At 36.0% G+C, this 17,794-nt stretch overlaps 1 protein-coding gene and 1 long non-coding RNA gene across 2 annotated transcripts in view; one reads left to right on the top strand and one right to left on the bottom strand.

The window, feature by feature from the left end:
* Positions 1 to 17,794, bottom strand: part of LOC149627457 (uncharacterized) — a 232,942-nt gene that overhangs the window by 149,009 nt on the left and 66,139 nt on the right. The window lies entirely within an intron of this gene.
* LOC149627461 (uncharacterized) lies at positions 1,489 to 3,001 on the top strand. Its single transcript, XR_016374605.1, has 3 exons — positions 1,489 to 2,560; positions 2,640 to 2,713; positions 2,781 to 3,001. It is a non-coding gene; the product is annotated as an uncharacterized LOC149627461 (long non-coding RNA).

The raw sequence follows: 17,794 nt of genomic DNA on the forward strand, positions 1-17,794 counted from the left end.
AAATGCGTTCAATGAATCAAAGTTATGTTCACGGAATGCTGAAAAGATATGCTCTGTCGCATTTGACTCGGCTACGGGTGACGCTAGCAATGAAATCAAAACAAGAATTCTTGAAGCCGTAAAAACCTTGAAACCCCAAGAAACCAGCGGTTTACCAAGAGAATTAACCCTAATGGTTGGTATCAGGTACATGATCACCAATAATTTGAACACCGCCGATGGTCTAGTAAATGGTGCAACTGGAAGGTTAAGAAAAATACAGTATGGTCAAAATCAAAAAGGTGAACAAGTCCCCGTTCGAGTTTGGATTGAATTTAACGATAACAAGACTGGAAAAGAGACTAGAGCCCAGTCTCAAGGATTAATGATAGCCAATAATATTAATGAATTATGGACGCCTGTTGAGAAGGTTGTCAGAAGTTTCACTAGACGTTCAGGACAAAAAAACATCTACGTTTCAAGAAAGCAGTATCCTCTAGTAATTGCCGAAGCTATTACTGTACACAAGAGCCAAGGAGACACCTATTCCGAAGTAGTTGTTCATCTTAATCAAAAGCGAAAGATGAAAAGGCCTCAGTTATACGTCGCTTGTAGTAGAGCCAAAACTTCAAACGGTTTGTTCATCGTGGGAAAGTTCACGGCGCCTAACCCAGTGGTTAAAAGTAAAGACTCTGTTGCCTTAGAGATGGAGCGACTTCGAAAAGATTGCCCGTTGATGCTACCTATTTTGGATCAAAAAACGTCTATTTATGTGCATAACGTACAGTCTTTAAACTGTCATTTACAAGATGTAACCTCGGATCTCAAGATAATGGAATCGGATATGATATTTCTTGTGGAAACCTGGGCCAAAGAAACTGACAATTTTAAAATTCCTGGATTTTCGGAGCTAAATGGTATATGCCTTCCTCGTCAGTCTCGACGAAAACCATATGGAGTATCAGCTTATATCAAAGAAACTGTAACTCACACCAGAATTCGTATGTACACTTCCGAACCAACAACAACCTCTCATATTGAATGCTTGTGGCTGGATGGATCGTTAAATGATTTACGCCTTTCTGTACTAGCAGTTTACTCTTCCCCAGCTTGCAACATTCGCGACATAATATATGGTATTGGGAAATGCGTGGCGGAATATTATGATGAAGATATTCCCAGCGTCATTGTTGGTGACTTCAACATTAACCTTCTTGAGACATCATCTCTTGAAACCAAGAAGCTAATCGATTTCTTCTCTGATAATGGGTTTCAACTTTTACAAGGTCTTAACTTGAAGCAATCAACTGATGGTGGTACTCAACTGGATTTAGCATTTGGCGATGAGAAATTTTCCACCATTTTCAGCGCTAGTTATCGAGAATGTTACTATTCTTATCATAAAGGAATATGTTTACAGTTTAAATAACCTAGAATCTAAGACATCATCTGACTTCTCAAACCAATTTTTCAAATTTTCAATGATGAGCATTGTTCCGGATGAAACTAGAAGATCAACATTGATCTCGATGAAGCTACAAGATCAACAGTTGTCTGGATAAAACTACAGGTCAACAGTTGTCTGGATGAAACTACAGGTCAATGGTAGGCTTGGGAACCTAGTTAAAGAAAACCATATTAGGCTTGGAATCCTAGTTAAAGAAACCCATATTAGGCTTGGGATCCTAGTTAAAGAAACCCAAATTAGGCTTGTCGCCCTAGAGAAAGATGCTCTCACTCGCAATAAAACATGATCTAATGTTATAATCATATTTTTTTAAGTAATTAACAGAATTCCAGATGAATCTACAAGTGCTACTTGAAACTTCAAGATCTGCAGTAACAAGATGAAACTTCAAGATCTACATTAACAAGATGAAACTTCAACTACAAGGTCAATGGTGGGCTTGGGAACCTAGAGTAAGAAACCCAAATAAGGCTTGGGATCCTCGAGAAAGACACCCATATTAGGTTTAGGATCCTAAAAAATTAAGCCCACATATATGCTACAAGATGAAAGGTAGCCCAAATCGAAGTACTTGATCTACAATGTCCAGATTGAGCTACCTACAACTGTCAAGATCAACAGTGGGCTTGGGATCCCAGAAAAAGATACCCCTATTAGGCTTGGGAACCTAGAGTAAGAGACCCATATAAGGCTTGGGATCCTTGAGAAAGACACCCATATTAGGTTTAGGATCCTACAAAATGAAGTCCACATATATGCTACAAGTTGAACGGTACTATGGTAGCCCAAATAGAACTACTTGATCTACAATGTCCAGATTGAGCTACCTACAACTGTCAAGATCAACAGTGGGCTTGAGAACCCAGAAAAAGATACCCCTATTAGGCTTGGGATCCTTGAGGGAGACACCCATATAAGGCTTGGGATCCTTGACAAAGACACCCATATAAGGCTTGGGACCCTTGGCAAAGACACCCATATAAGGCTTGGGATCCTTGAGAAAGACACCCATTTACGTTTCAGATAATAGGATAAAAGAGGCCCTCCATATAAGCTGCAACAACAACATTAATCCAGATAAAACTAAGAAATCAGCACTGTTTCGAGATTGAAGTAAGTAAAACTACGAGGTCAAAAATACATTATACTTGTAATAGAGCCAACACTGCAAATTAATCTTTTTGTAAATAAGGGAATCAAGGCCCCCCAACGAGGGAAGCATTTCCAAACTGTACAACTACTAATTTTTCAATTTAATTTCAATTAGTAAGAAAGTAATCTAACAATTTTGATAAAGAAAGAAACCTACTAATGTATGATTCTTACTCATTAGACAGGCTATTTGTTTTCTCTGGTATCAAATTTCAGACAACATGACTGGGGGCTAATTCTAGGCAATGGTTGTATATTGGTATAATAGTACAAACATTGAATAATTTTAGCCATCAGTCATATATTATGCTACAAATGCTACTTTTGCATTAAGAAAAAGTCAAGAATTTGTTCATTGGACAGAAATTTGTTACTAATTTCATTAAACTGTAAACCAAAATCATACTAGATTGATTTTCTCATAATCGGAGTATTATTTTATATTTAAATTAACAAAACCAGGTTCCAGTTCACTCACAGAACAGATTTTGTTAATTACTTATTTAATTAAACTGTAAACCAAATTTTTACTAGATTGGTTTTATTCATAATCGGAATGCTATTTTATAAACGATGGGAAAAAAACCGGAAAATTTTAAATTTGCCGGGGTCATAATTCTACTCACTAGAGGGCGCGCAAAAGTGTAATCTGGCCGGGGCCATCTTGTTTTGTTTCTATTCGATTCGGGCGTAAAATTCTGTAATGTCATTCTGATAGCGAAGTTTTGTTTTACCAAAGAAACCCATTCCTTTCTATGTTTCACCATTTTAGTTTGGTTATATTTCTTACAAAGTTTCCTAAACAATCTTTGAGGTTAACGACATAAACTCTAGACTTAGAAATGACTTAATCTTTGCAGTTTCATGATTAGTTAAACTAATTATTTTTAACTCTTGAAAGTAAAATATGGACGTTATTTCTACTTCATTCCATTTTCGGAGTAATTTTTCGATGTAAATTATCACAATTTTCTATGCCTATTGTTAATTTTACCATTAATTACTTACATCAGAAGTAAGATAAGGGACTAGAAGTATCGAGGTAACCAAATTCTTCACTTGGCGAAAGTGAATATTCTTGATAACACACGAACAGTAGGCCCTCTGGTAGCGGTTTCTGAATTTTCCCTCCAAAACGTTAGACGCTCGCGGCGGTAGACGGCCGAACTAGATTCAAGCACCCGCGTCCGTGTTCCGCGGCTTTAGGTTGAGGGAAGGGGTTAGGAATTTTTTTGTAACTCGACCAATTTTTTTCTCTCTAATGTGGGCGCGATGGAAGCGGCATAAAATCCCCAAATTTGTTCACTAGTGCCAGGATCTATTACCAATGCTAGAGCACTTTACTTCTAGTCCCTTATCTTACTTCTGCTTACATTAGTATGATTCAGAAACCTTACATTGTGAATCTTTAAATAAATTGAACTTAAGACACTTCAAAGCTCGTTCTTATATACTTCTGTCCTTAAAGCTTGGAAGACACAGCCCCAAACCTTTATCTCTCTTAAGAATAAAATAAAAAGAATCCCAAAGATCTTTTAGGCTCGGTTCTGTCTCACCGTCATTGAAGAACATAACACCAATTCGCCAAACTGTTCTCTAGGGTGAAATTCTCTGTATGAACGACCGAAGGTAATCGAAGCCAAGAAGAGAAATACAACAACCAGTACATCGTTAATATATTCTCCAATCAGGGCTGGTTGTTTTTTGTCCTGTGAATGAAAAGTAGGGCTTCGTGTGATGAAGCTTGGTTTCATCCAAATTGATCCCTTGGTCTTCCATCGAACTTCTGGGAGTCTTAAATCGGAATTATACTCCGGACCAAAGCGTTCTTTTTTTCTTTCTCTACTCTCATTCTTTTGCATAGAGGAAAAAGATCGCATATTTTTTTCTAAAGACGGCCCAAATCGTTCTTTCCACCGAGTACGGAATTTTAGTGATGATATTCGGCTAACAATGAAGAAACAAATATTTACAATTGACAGTGCGTAGATGCTCTTGCGCAATATACAAATTTAGTTCTACATTATCTTCCTTGCGTTCGTAAGTGTGAAAGTTTGTACAGGAACTCCTGTTTTTGATATATCTGATTTGGAGAAAAAATTGGTGTTCAAGGAAAGGTTTCGATCTATGGTTGACACCAAAGCTATTGGTTTTTGGTAATAGGGGTCAGAGAAGGTTATAAAAATTTATTTTAATTGTCATAGTTAACTCCGATTTGGTCAAATGAGGTGACAAAATATCTATTCCCAAATATTTGTGTCTTGGACCGTGGTTAGAAAAGTATCAAAAACATGATGCTATTGATATTAAAATTGAATTCTTTTGAGTTTCATGACAATATTAAGACAGGGATAGATTTAATTTTAAAAGTAGGAATGGAGAACAGAGTAATGTGGGCGCGCGTCAAAGTCCCGGACCCCCTTCCATGGGACGGAGGGGGGAATGAAAGAAGAGGCGGGTCATAGCGACAGAGGTGAAAAGGAATTACGTATTTTCAAAGTTCCCGTCAGAGCCGAGGGAGGGGCTCTATACTGGGCTATGAGTCGGACTGAAGTAAGGCTAACCGTTTTCATTCCTACTTTTGAAATTTAATCTATCCCTGATTAAGATAAGCTAATAATTTTTTAAAATAATTAATGTTCCATATTCATGTCTTCAAACTGAAAACTTTTAATATCTGGGACATTTATTTATTAATTTATATTGACTAATGTTTTTAGTTATTCACACACGCGCATAACTATACATGATACATAATCATGAATTGTTAAACCTGACTCGCAACATTTACAGAAATTTATAAAAGCAACTGGCCTTTCAAATTTCGTCCTTTATCATTCCTCAGAATTCACATTTATATTTATCTTATAGTATTTAAACTGTGTTGATTTCATATCCGAAAACTATTTATTTTCCTCGTAATGCATCATTTCACCTCCATTATTTTTTCCTAACTAAAAAAAAGAACGTTCCTATGGGACCCACTTTAATATAGGGCATGAATTCGTGGTGCAGACAGGCGGCTTCGAAACTAAAGGGTTATTATGGCTCGGGCCCTATCTTGTAAATGAAAAAGAGCCACGAACGATTTTTCATGGTCTACCGCGTCTCACGCTACACTATAGGTGAATTGATTTTTTTTAAAACCCCTGTTTTCGATTCGCTTATTTAGCCTTTTTTAAGGCTGCTATCCTAAACCCTAAACGACTTCTACAGTCTCGTAGCCTATCATAACGTAGTCTTCTCAGTGCTCTCTTTAACCAAATTCCTACGCACACGAGGTTCTCCTATTTTTACCTAGGTGTTGCATAAGTTCATAAGATATGCTGCATAAGTTCATAAGCAATGCTGCAAAAGTTCATAAGCAATGCTGCAAAAGTTCATAAGAATGCTGCACAAGTTTATAAGATATGCTGCACAAGTTCATAAGATATGCTGCAGAAGTTCATAAGATATGCTGCATAAGTTCATAAGATATGCTGCACAAGTTCATAAGTTATGCTGCATAAGTTCATAAGTTATGTTGCACAAGTTCATAAGTTATGCGGCACAAATTCATAAGCATAGGCTGCACAAGTTCATAAGCATAGGCTGCACAAGTTCATAAGATATGATGCAAAAGTTTGTCACGGCTACTGAGAGCTTATCATGAAGTGACGTAGGTGAAACGTTATAGATTCTCGTAAAGCGACGTCTGGTGAGACGCTGTCAAAGGCTTAGTTCACATTAAATAGGAAGGTGGACTTCAAAACTGCGTGTAGTCAATTCTCTTGTCGTACTCGAACTAGCTCTCAGGAAGTCTCTAACGTTACGAAGTATAGGTAGTGTCATATTTATGGAACATATCTTTTAAACTTATGGTGCGGGTATGTGAAACAGATTGGAGAAGGAGAGATTTGAGTGGCGTTGCGTGTGCCTGTGGATACGGGATTCACGAATAGCAAGCTCTGCCAAGATTTACTTGGGAAAATATTCACTACCAGATTCAAGCTCTTATTGGTGAAGATAGAATTTATACAATTTATTAAACTTTTTGGGGCTTCGACCAATTGTTTGCTCAGTTTTAACAAAAAAATGCTTAAAATAAGATTCACTTTCAACTCTGAGTTTGTGTTGGTGAAAAAAAAAGACACTGGTACAATTAAAGGGTTTAATTCGGCTTTTGAGACGTCTCGCAACATTTGCCTAATTCCTCAAATCCTCCACTATCACCTCAGATATCTAAACCTTTAAAGAATATAACGCGACAACGTTATCTGACATTTAGCTGAAGGTGTTTGATCTTATGCTAGGCTTTGCTTCATACATTTAGCGGAAAAGTTGCATCAAATAATCTTCATTTTACTCCTCCGTATTTTTAGTGAAATTCCAAACAGGAGTAGCACTTTCATTTCTTTTTTTTTTTTAGTAGATATATGGTCAAGTTTATTGCATTTGTTAATTAACAGTAAACTAACAAAAACATTTTGGTTAATATATTATAAAAATTCTGGTATATTATCCCGTGAACGTGTTGAGTTAGTGAAGGCAGTGCTCTCGTAATGCCTCGTTTAGTTTTCTCCGTTACAAAACAAAAAATATTTTTCAAAATACACCTTTTTTTCGAAACTTTTTATCATGATTTTACGCTAGATTGAAAATTTTTGCTACTTTTAGTTGCTTTCCACTGGGAGGACGAATCACATGGGGAGGAAAACACACACTAGGAATCTGATGCGTCTTCACAGCGTTAACCCAGTACAATAGGCGGTCTACCACGTGACTTTGTAGACTAAGCGCGACTTGCGGGGTACGAAATTAAATGTTGCATCACATATTAGGACTGAAAAAACTGGAAACCAGGCAAACACTACTTTTGAAACTTTTTCATTCGTCCTTCAAAGCTTCCACGCAAAGCAAAGGGGTTTTTGGGTAAATTTAATAACAGGGGCTGTTAATATGTTAATATAACGTAGCGGTAAGTTTTGAACTTTTTATCGTTTTTAAAATTACTTTACCTCTTACAAATGAGCTTTAAAAAATAATTTACAAAATCGCTCACTCAGTAATTTATGATATGAAATGTCTATAAAATTTTCTTGTGGAAAAAAATGTTGTACGAATATTAATCTTCGTAACACGCGTCTAAATAAAAAAAGTGTGTTGAAATCTGAATGATCTTTTAGTAGTAGTTCGACATAAGATGAAGTTAAATAGCTTCGACAAAAATAGCAAATCATTGACCATGGTAACATAAGAATAAAAATGTATTACAAGTCGGTAAATTACAGCAGTATTTGGTAAACTTTCCATAACTTACGAAGATTAATTACCGACTCTCATCTCTATGATAGTACAAGCAGCGTAATTAATTATCACCATGTTATGGGAGTTCTAGAGGATTATACTGTAACGCAGGCGCACTTGATCAACACAACTTACTTCTTACAAATTTTATTATTAGGTATTCACACGACACAGCCTTTAAGTTCCATAGTAATCTTACTGGCCATATTTCCATAAATTAGGCCCATTAGATATTTTACGTTTGAAATACGTACGGAAAAAAACTGAAATGTCCTTTATTAATTGGGTCTTATAAACGAGGACTTGAGACCAGGTTGCCGACACGTACGCGTCGTTAAGACGATCATTTTCGAGTACATTTTCTTTTGTGGAAAACTCCACAGTGTGTTCCATTAATTAACGGAAACTTCGTTGAGGAAGCCCATTTCCTTTATAAAGCTCATTTTACCCCATCACATAAAAAATATCCAAACTCAATCTTTTGTCCTAAAAACTTCAAAAAGATGTAGAAATGTCAACGTTCCTTTGTGAATACACATTTTTAACTGGAAGTTTCCCCTGAAAGGACATAAAAGGGGTCATATATACTTCCTTTTTTGAAACCGTTACTATGAGTTTTTCATGTTAACCATGAATACGCAGTTGCAGTGAGAGACAACACTTGGAGCCCCAAAGTGGCTTTTACTTAATAAAGTTCTTTGCCTCTTTGGTGGAAAGGAGAAAAGCTATCTGAAGCCGCACTCATCGCAACTCTCCTTATAATTAATATCAGAAATTGACGATATAGCTTAAACTATTAGCACTTTTCCACCTGTAATTATTGTTTAAAAATTGAATTTTTTTAATAAATATGCCTATAAGTTTATCAATGTATAACGTATCTGTCTAATATTAAGGATTGGTGTTTTATACATTTATATTTTAACCTATCATTCTCCAAATGCCTTAATTTCCAAAATATTCTTAATTATAGTCTCTTTTGCAATTTATGCCGTTTTAGTTCAGGTTGCTGCTAAATCACACTACATGCATATAATATGTAAACAGCAGTCAAGACTCAATCCGCAGGTGCAGTTCATGAGCGGCATGCTTCATCGGGCAGGTGCCGGGTTCGAACCTTGGCAATGGTTAATAGAGCTGCTATTACTGGAGTTTTTAATGATGATTGAAATCTAAATACTTTAAAACGTAATATCATCCAAATACACAGAATATGCTAGTAACTGATTTCAAAGAAACACATTATTTCTGTAGCGGTAAAAGGTGTGTTCACATATTATGCACATAGTAACATTGGTTTTATTTGTTTCTCAAATTGTAATTTTTCCTGACTACAGAAAATTTGCAATACAAATATAGTTAAGCTGGTTTTCATGGTTGACACGAATAAATTCTTGCCTTCAATTATCTCTTCAGGGAAAAAGAAACATCTTGCAAACCGAGTAAACACAGAAGAACTCACCGGCCCCTTAATTAATTAAAGGCTTTTCTTTCTCGAGTGGGCGGTTTTCGTTCAAATTCTATAAGTACAATTCTCTAGGTATTGTGAAAATACACCGTAATGACGTCAGCAGGAGAGCGTCGTGCTTTACTTGAAGTCTCTATTGCATTTGAGAAAAAAATTTGGAAAATACTTCATTCTACCATTAAAAATGCAAAGGTGAAGAAGTACGTGTGTTTCACTGTATATGATTTTTTACACAAAACCAAGGGCTTCTGGCTATGACTAGAGATGTGAAATTACCGTAATTTTTGAAAATGGTAATTTACCGGGTAAATTACCGAAAGATTACCGATTGAAATTTTGGAATAACAAAAACTACCCTAATTTATGGTATTTTATACTTTCACAGGCTTATTACCGCGGTAATTTACGTAATTTAGCGGTAAATTACCATTTTAAAATTACGGTAAGATATAAATCGGTAATTTATGGTATTTTATACTTTCACATGCTTATTACCGCGGTAATTTACCGGTAAATTACCATTTTAAAATTACGGTAAGATATAAATCGGTAATTGACGCAGTATTCGGTAAATTACCGGTAATTTACGGACGGTAAATTACCGACTCACAACTCTAGCTATGACCTTTGGGCTATTTATTGTTAATCAGTTAGTATTTTTACTTATAAATGAAACAATTCCCACGTCAACTCACTATCTCGATCAAAAATGATACAATAGACTATTCCTGATATTACTTGTAAAGAAACAAACGCGCAGCTAGCCAAGAGGCAACGCTAGATGGCGCCAGATTTCACTACAAGCTAGAGGCTAGCTAACTTACACTGCCTCTAACGGTACTTCTTGAGGGACCCCTACACCCTGCAAAGTTCTCAACACCCATGTCCATAATGGAATGGTCTATAGTCTGAAAATATAAGCGCGGACCTTTCGGGACGAAACAAGAAAAATTCTGCATCGTGTCAAAAGTATCTAATGTAATTTACATCGGCCGCAACCACAAAAAAGGAAAGGCTAACATCTTAAAAATTACGAAGACTGTATACTTTAACCGTTCATCACGTTCTTATCTTTTGAGTTGTTCGGATGTTATACGAAAGAAGAAGCAGTTCAAGAGTCTTAAGGCGTGAAGAGACTCAAGAGTCTTGAAGCACGGAGATACGTGTTCCTACCCATACATTCTAATTTATAACGCTGTGTACGCGCCTCGTCTTTCCTAACATCGTATACAAACGTCGCGTTAACGCTAAGATTTATTCCAATACCTTGAAGTAACAGTTTAATCGTCTGCTATTTTTCACGACTGGTTTAGAAAGTGGCCCGATAGAATTTAACTTTCAATTTTATTCGAAAGTCCTTATAAAACCATTAGATTACGAACCATGTTTACAATATTTAAGAACACCCGATTTCTCCTGAGATGCATCGAACTTGACGCAAAGTAAAGACAAAGACTCATAATGCATTTTTCTTTACGCTCCTAGGTTTTGAAACTACCACAGGCCTAAAAAACTTGTACTGTCCAACTCTAATCCACATTTCTCGCTATTTCTAAGTTGCAATATGGTCACAATTTAACCTAATCAAAATTGTTTTCTTGATGAAAATTGAAGAAGCTCTACACTAGATCGAGGTATCAATTGAACTTGCTTGGTTAGCCCACTCAGAGTACGTATGACAACCGAGTACGTGGTATGAAATGGAGTGCAAATTATTTTCTATTCAGCATTACCAAAAATCCAGGACGAAAAAATGCGAAATCCATTTGCCTGTACCATTCCTACGAAAGACGTAGCAATTTATTTTCTTCTGATTTATTTAAGAAAAATCTCCGCTAGAACACACGGATAAATAAGAGAGTGGTCCACAGACTATGGAAAAACGAGATAGAATTCGCCCAATATTTACTCTTAAGGCGGGCTGTGTACTTTCTCGTTTATTGTTTTATTTATTCTGTCTCGAATTCTTTACTTTCTTTGCATCAATTGAGTATATGGGAACACGGTGGTATTTTCCATGTGCAAATGTGAAAACCCAGAGGGAAGATATTATATATCTGCTATAAAAGAGAAATAAAGTTATTTTGGCTAGAACATTAACGAATCTTGATGTCCACAGATCCACGAAATATCAATATAGAAATTTTTCGTTAAACATTAGAAACAGGTCTCAAGTCATTTCTGTAGAATACTTATAATCAAACTTACAAAACCTTTTTATTTGCTCGAATTTCTACCATATGTATTGTTATGACCCCTTAAGGCCTTATCCCATCTTTCGTTTTGCGAGCGGAAATCAACATTAGCATAGAAATTTTTTAGCATTAGGTGGCGTTGCGCGCAATTACTACTTATTTTTAAAAAAAATATTAAATTTTTGGTTTAGAAGCCGGGAAGCAATGTTGTTTCTTCGGAGTGAACAGAACCGTGCTATTTTAAGGCCCTTTCAGACGATACAACTTTTGATTCAACTAGATGGGTGAAAAAGTTGAGTGAGCAAAAATTGGTCAGCGACCACCTTTCAATATGGTGATTCAACTTGTCCAATTTCTGGTCACACGTTCGAACTAGTTTACTCAACTCAAGTTGACTCCTTTAAATGAGTCAAAAAGTTGTGTGGTCTGAAAAGGCCTTTAGTTTTTCTGTATATCGAGCTCTCTTCCTTGAGTGATTGTGCCACACTACGTCGTCAATGACAAGGATACAACTGTTGCATAACCAAGAATGGCCTGTGCAAAAGTAACATCTTGATTGAACACAGATTAGAGAGTTTGATGGGGAGGAAATCACTACGCATAACGTTGAATTCCTACCACACCAAAGGCCATGAAATCCGTCCAGTTTTTTCGGCGATTTGATAGGGTTGTACCGCCCCCTGTGTCTTAAAAAAGAAGCAAGTTCCTATACCAATAACACGGAAAACGGTTTCCAGAAATGCCGCTACACGTCCAAATCAAATTGCAAGATTTTGTGAGAGAGGTTTAGTGCACCACATGCTGCATTAACATTCTCCATTCAACTCTCTTATCTAAGGTTAAAACATTGGAAGGATTTGAATACCGATTTTATCGAGGAATTGAAACGAACCCATATGTTGTTATAAGATAAATAAGCATGATTGACACAAATTAAAGTACATAAATATGTAATGTGGTTTTATATAAAACTTTCATTATAAGCCACGAATTTGTGCTTATTGACAATTTTTAATTCATATTCCAGAAGTAAGATGAGACTAGAAGTGAAGGGCTTTAGCATTGGTAATAGATCCTGTCACTAGTGAACAAATTTGTGCAGATTTTATGCCGCTTCCATCGCGCCTACACTAGAGAGAGAAAAAAGTTGGTCGAGTTCCAAAAAAATTCCTACCCCAGTTCCCCTCATCCTAAAGCCGCGGAACACGGACGCCCCTGCTTGAATCTAGTTCGGCCGTCTACCGCCACGAGCGTCTCACGTTTTGGAGGGAAAATTCAGAAACCGCTTCTAGAGGGCCAACCGTTGCTGTGTTATCAAGAATATTCATTTTCGCCGAGTGAAGAATTTGGTTACCTCGATACTTCTAGTCTCATCCCACTGGTGATATTCGTACAGGAGAAGTTTCCGTGTTCCAGCGATTTTTTTAGAGAAGATTAGGAAAACCATACTTCTAGCAACCCTGCTGTAGACTAAAAATAGGTTTTATTGGATGCAACCCAGCATAGAATCGAGAAGGATATTTTTTTCATTTGCTCGAACCTTTTCCACCTTATTTCCCCTGAGAAAATATTACGAGATAAGCTAAGTTTTCTTTCTATATCCGAGTCTCGAATTCCTGGAAAAAATAGGTATATTTTTCACGGTGGATTTATCTGTCCCTATATCCTATACAGTTTGATCTAATAAAATGCCCGTTTTTATTAGGATTTAAAAGATGGAAAAGAATCTATCGTTGAAATGAAAATTTTTGGGTCGCGTATTTATTGCTTAGTTCAAGCTCTTACAATGTTAAATCTGATATCGCAAAGCTGTAGCGGTTTTAGGTGCAACGACCTACTATGAGTTTAGAAATAAAGCTTTAAAGGTTATCACTAGACGTTCGAACAAGGTGACCCCAAGCTAGTTCATTCTTAATACTCGACACGTTAATGTAATTCTACTCATTCAAGGAATTCACTTTGGATAAAAACTATTTACGTTATTTGCCTTACATTTGGAGAAATACTACCAATTTTGATCCGTTTTTATTTGAGACAAATTAATTTTTATGAAAAATGTTTATACTTCTGTTCATTGATTTTGAAAATAAAAATATTTGTACTTCAATGATTTAAATTAACAGACAACAATTTTTACTCTTATTTACGTTTCAAGAAAACTATTTTACTTTCTTTTATTTTTGCTTTTCATTAGATATATTTATATTTCAATTATTTTGTTTGAAGAAAAATATTTCTACTTCAATTAATTTACTTTGAAGAAGAAATATTTATACTTCAATTAATTTCCTTCGAAGAAAAATATTTATAATTCAATTAAATTACTTTGAAGAAAAAATATTTATACTTCAATTAATACACTTTGAAGAAAAAATATTTATACTTCAATTAATTTAATTTGATGAAAAAATATTTATACTTCAATAAATTCACTATGAAGAAAAAATATTTCTACTTCAATAAATTTACTTTGATGAAAACGTTTTCTACTTCAATAAATTTACTTTGAAGAAAAAATATTTCTACTTCAATAAATTTACTTTGAAGAAAAAATATTTCTACTGCAATTAATTTACTTTGGAGAAAAAAGATATACTTTAATTAATGTGCTTCGAAGAAAAATTATTTATGCTTCATTTAATTAAGGTAACCTCACTTAAAATTGAATAATACGACACCAAGTTTCTACCGCAATAGGCGGTTCAATAATTAAGGTGGAGCGAGCCTAGAAGTACGTTCTATTCAGTAATTTTATTCTCACGAAGCCACCTTTCTAACCTCGTGATTTCACAGTGCGATAAACACATAAAAATTAATTGCAAAATGCAGTTCCTTCGAACTATTGCGTGCATTTATACTTTTATTTCTATTTATTCATAAGATAAAAAAGAAGTTTCTTCCATTTGCCCGCACCTCCGTCCTTTCCTGGGTTTAGGTTTATTCGGAGATTATTTTTTCTCTTTGAATGCATTTGCATAGTTCATGGCTGGCTCTCTTTTTACTCGTTTCGACTCTTTTTCATTCTGGACGATTCCCAAATAAATAGCCATCCGAGACTATCCTTCAAAATCCTAATAAATCATTCTCTGAGGAATTTTTCTCGACATTGGCTTTCCTCTTTCATTTCCCTTTTCGTACTCGGCTATCGAAAAGGCTAAGACGAACTTAAGGTCCATTTTCAAAATACTTTTCACTAATGTCCAAGAATATTAAAATTTGAACGAGAAAGAGAGTTTCCGTCGCTCATTAATTACAGGGGTATGTGATGTTAAAATAAACATGTAAAAAACGAAGATTGTCACATGACGTACAAGTTACTAGTAAAATAATATTTGAAACTGCAGTGTAGTATTTAGGGTAATGTTTGACATATTAGCGTAGCGGTTAGCGCTGTCGCCTCGCAGCAAGAGGATCCCGGGTTCGATCCCGGACTGTGGCACCGGGTGAAAAATCTGGGAAGAAATCCTTCTGCGTAGAGTTTGCAAGTTCTCTCCCCGCTTGAAAAAGGAGTTTTCCTCCGCGGTCTAACCCGGTTTCTCCTTTCCATCAAAACTTGAAGAGGTTAACGGTAATAGTTAGTATAGGGCGCTGTCGGTTAGCTGTGGCATAGGGGCTAGCCACCACCCCTCTATGCATTGTAAAGGCGTTAGATAAGTGGCAATAAGTCGCAAGATGACTTGGTCCAATTAGCTAGCTGAACTTATATTTCTGAAAGTTATTTGTTTCTTTGTATGGCTGTTCTTTGTGCTCAGTTGAAACTCGTGCTTAATGTTAGTAGCACTAGAAGAAATTTTTAGAAGTGGTTTGCGTTTGAAAAAGTTGAGCAGCGAAAACCCAGACACTAAGGCCTGATTAGAACATTCTATTCTAGACTCTTAACATTTAAATTTATGATTAACTCCAAATGATGCTTCGTTTTATGCAAAAGATCAGTTTCCTAAAACAAAATATTTTCACTCTCTATTAGACAAGAGGCAACGCCTAGTGAGCTAACTGGAAAAATAAAATTTTAAACTAAAATGTGCATTTATCGTCAATATTTTAGGTTATACCACCACATAGTATCGCACACAACTTTATATTGGTTTTTTCCTTTGGACTTAATCCAGCCCGCATAAATGTTCGAATGAAAAGGGACCTTTATAGTAGTCGATCTCGAAGGCGTACAGTGGGACTGTGAGAAAGAAAGAAGGAAGGTACGTCATATTAAACCGATTATGCCGGAATTGCTACTCCGCGTCTCTCTTTTCTGGGCTCGTTTCTTATTTCATTCGCTCTGCGGTTTTTTTACGATCCTTTTTCCCAATTTTTTTTTTATCCTCTTTCGCCCTCATATTCCTTGTCAGCGAAACTTCTCTCTTCGTTGGTTCGGAACGACCATGGGTGGCAATATTCGTGTTCTTAAGTCAGTAATTGATTCCTCTCCAGTCGCCTCGCCTTCCACCTTTACCCATATCGGCGCCTGCTTCGAGTGCTGAGCTATATGGCCGCCGCCACCCGCGATAGGTCTCTTCGAAATCCATTCTTTTCTCGCATATTGAAAGCGGTCGAGCGATTCCCGAACGCCATCGTGCAAGGTTGCGTTTTTTCGGGGGTCCCCCTTCCGTGGCGTGGTCGTCGGTACCTTATAGTCCCATACTCTATCTCCAATAAATGACCCGAAATTTTTCGTGGATGAAAAAATTTCGTGGGTATTTTTAAACCGTCGAAAAATTGTATTTTTGGCTTTCTTGTGTTGACGGTTGATCGAAAAATAATGTAACGCAGCAATGGTAGGGTGGAAATTCGATTAGCGTCAGGTTATAATTTCACGAATGTTTAATGAAAGCCAGGTCATCGTTGGACAAATCTTTATTATTTTATTATTGATCATCTTTAGAGATCAGATTCAAAAGTAGCAATTTTGAATGATTGTCGTATTTGTGGATTTTTCTAAATGATGCATTTCAATTGTCAAAATGTATCTTTTTTGCGGGATCAATTTGGAAACTTGGGGAGAAAACTATGTGTTACTTCGTATTTTTGTGCCCTGAGAGTTGAAACATTTTAGAAATTACTAATAACGTACTTTAAAGGAGATAAACAGGCTAGATTTAATTTTTTTAGCTCTCTGTTTCGGGTAGTAGTAGTTTCTGGCAGCATCTTTACTAAAGATAAATTGAAAGGTGTTGTTAGAATTCATCCCTGATATGTTTCTGAATATTTTGAACTACAGTTTGAAGACGGGCTTAAGAAAAAAAATGTGAAAAGGGAGTATTAGCGTTCACGGAAGCAGAATTCGAATAGTTTCTTTCAACGCAGTAGTTGCTCAAAGCCGAATTTAACTGCAACATTTGTCATCATTTAAAAAGGTCAAACATAACTATTATTATACACGGGTGTGAAGTAATTTAGAAAATTAAAGAAATTTACGGAGATAAACCACGTGTAATTAGAGTTAAATAATAATTTATTTAAAACATCCAAATTAAAAATGAGACGTTTCGAGCCGCGGCTCGAAATTATTATTTAACTCTAATTACACGTGGTTTATCTCCGTAAATTTCTTTAATTTTCTAAATTTGTCATCATCTTCTGTTTTGTTTTCACTCCATTTCTTATTCTTCTAAAAAACGTTTCCAGTTCTTCTACGGAAGTGGTTTGAATGGCAAAGTTTTGGAGAAGTTGGTCTACTTAGCACAACTCTATATCTACGGATCTCGAGATTAAACCTTGGATAGATCTTCCCGTTTCGTATCTCCCTTCACTTGTCGAGCGATCAGCTAGGTATGATGAATGAGGTAATAAGAACTGTACGGGCGGAAAAAAAATGGTCCTTCTTTCGGTTGGTATGCATAAGGATGGGTATAGAAGCTAGGGACGTTTGATCATCCCCTTGTCAATCGGGCGTTTTCATTCCTTTCGGTGGTGCTTGTTGGAAAGCCCAGAAACGCGCTTTCGCGAGATCGAGCAAAAGACAAACACTCGCTCACCGAGATTTTCCTCTTATTGACCCCGCTTGAACGAAAGAACCAAGTTTTTTCGACCCGCGATGTAAGCAATGATTTACAATGGAAAAACCTAATATCTCACAAAGTTTCGTGTCATTTATATGGTAAATGGGACCTATTTAAACATATTATCATGCATTGTTCATAATGAATTAGTTTTAATTTTAACGTATGGTTTTAGTTGTAACAATTACAAGTTTATATTTTCAATAGAAAACATACTGCTTATTTTCCTGATGACAAATAATTTAATATT

The sequence above is a fragment of the Phalangium opilio genome, unplaced genomic scaffold (assembly GCF_054372755.1).
Source record: "Phalangium opilio isolate 3A_F unplaced genomic scaffold, DU_Popi_V2 ptg000105l_1, whole genome shotgun sequence".
NCBI classification, from domain to species: Eukaryota; Metazoa; Arthropoda; class Arachnida; order Opiliones; family Phalangiidae; genus Phalangium; species Phalangium opilio.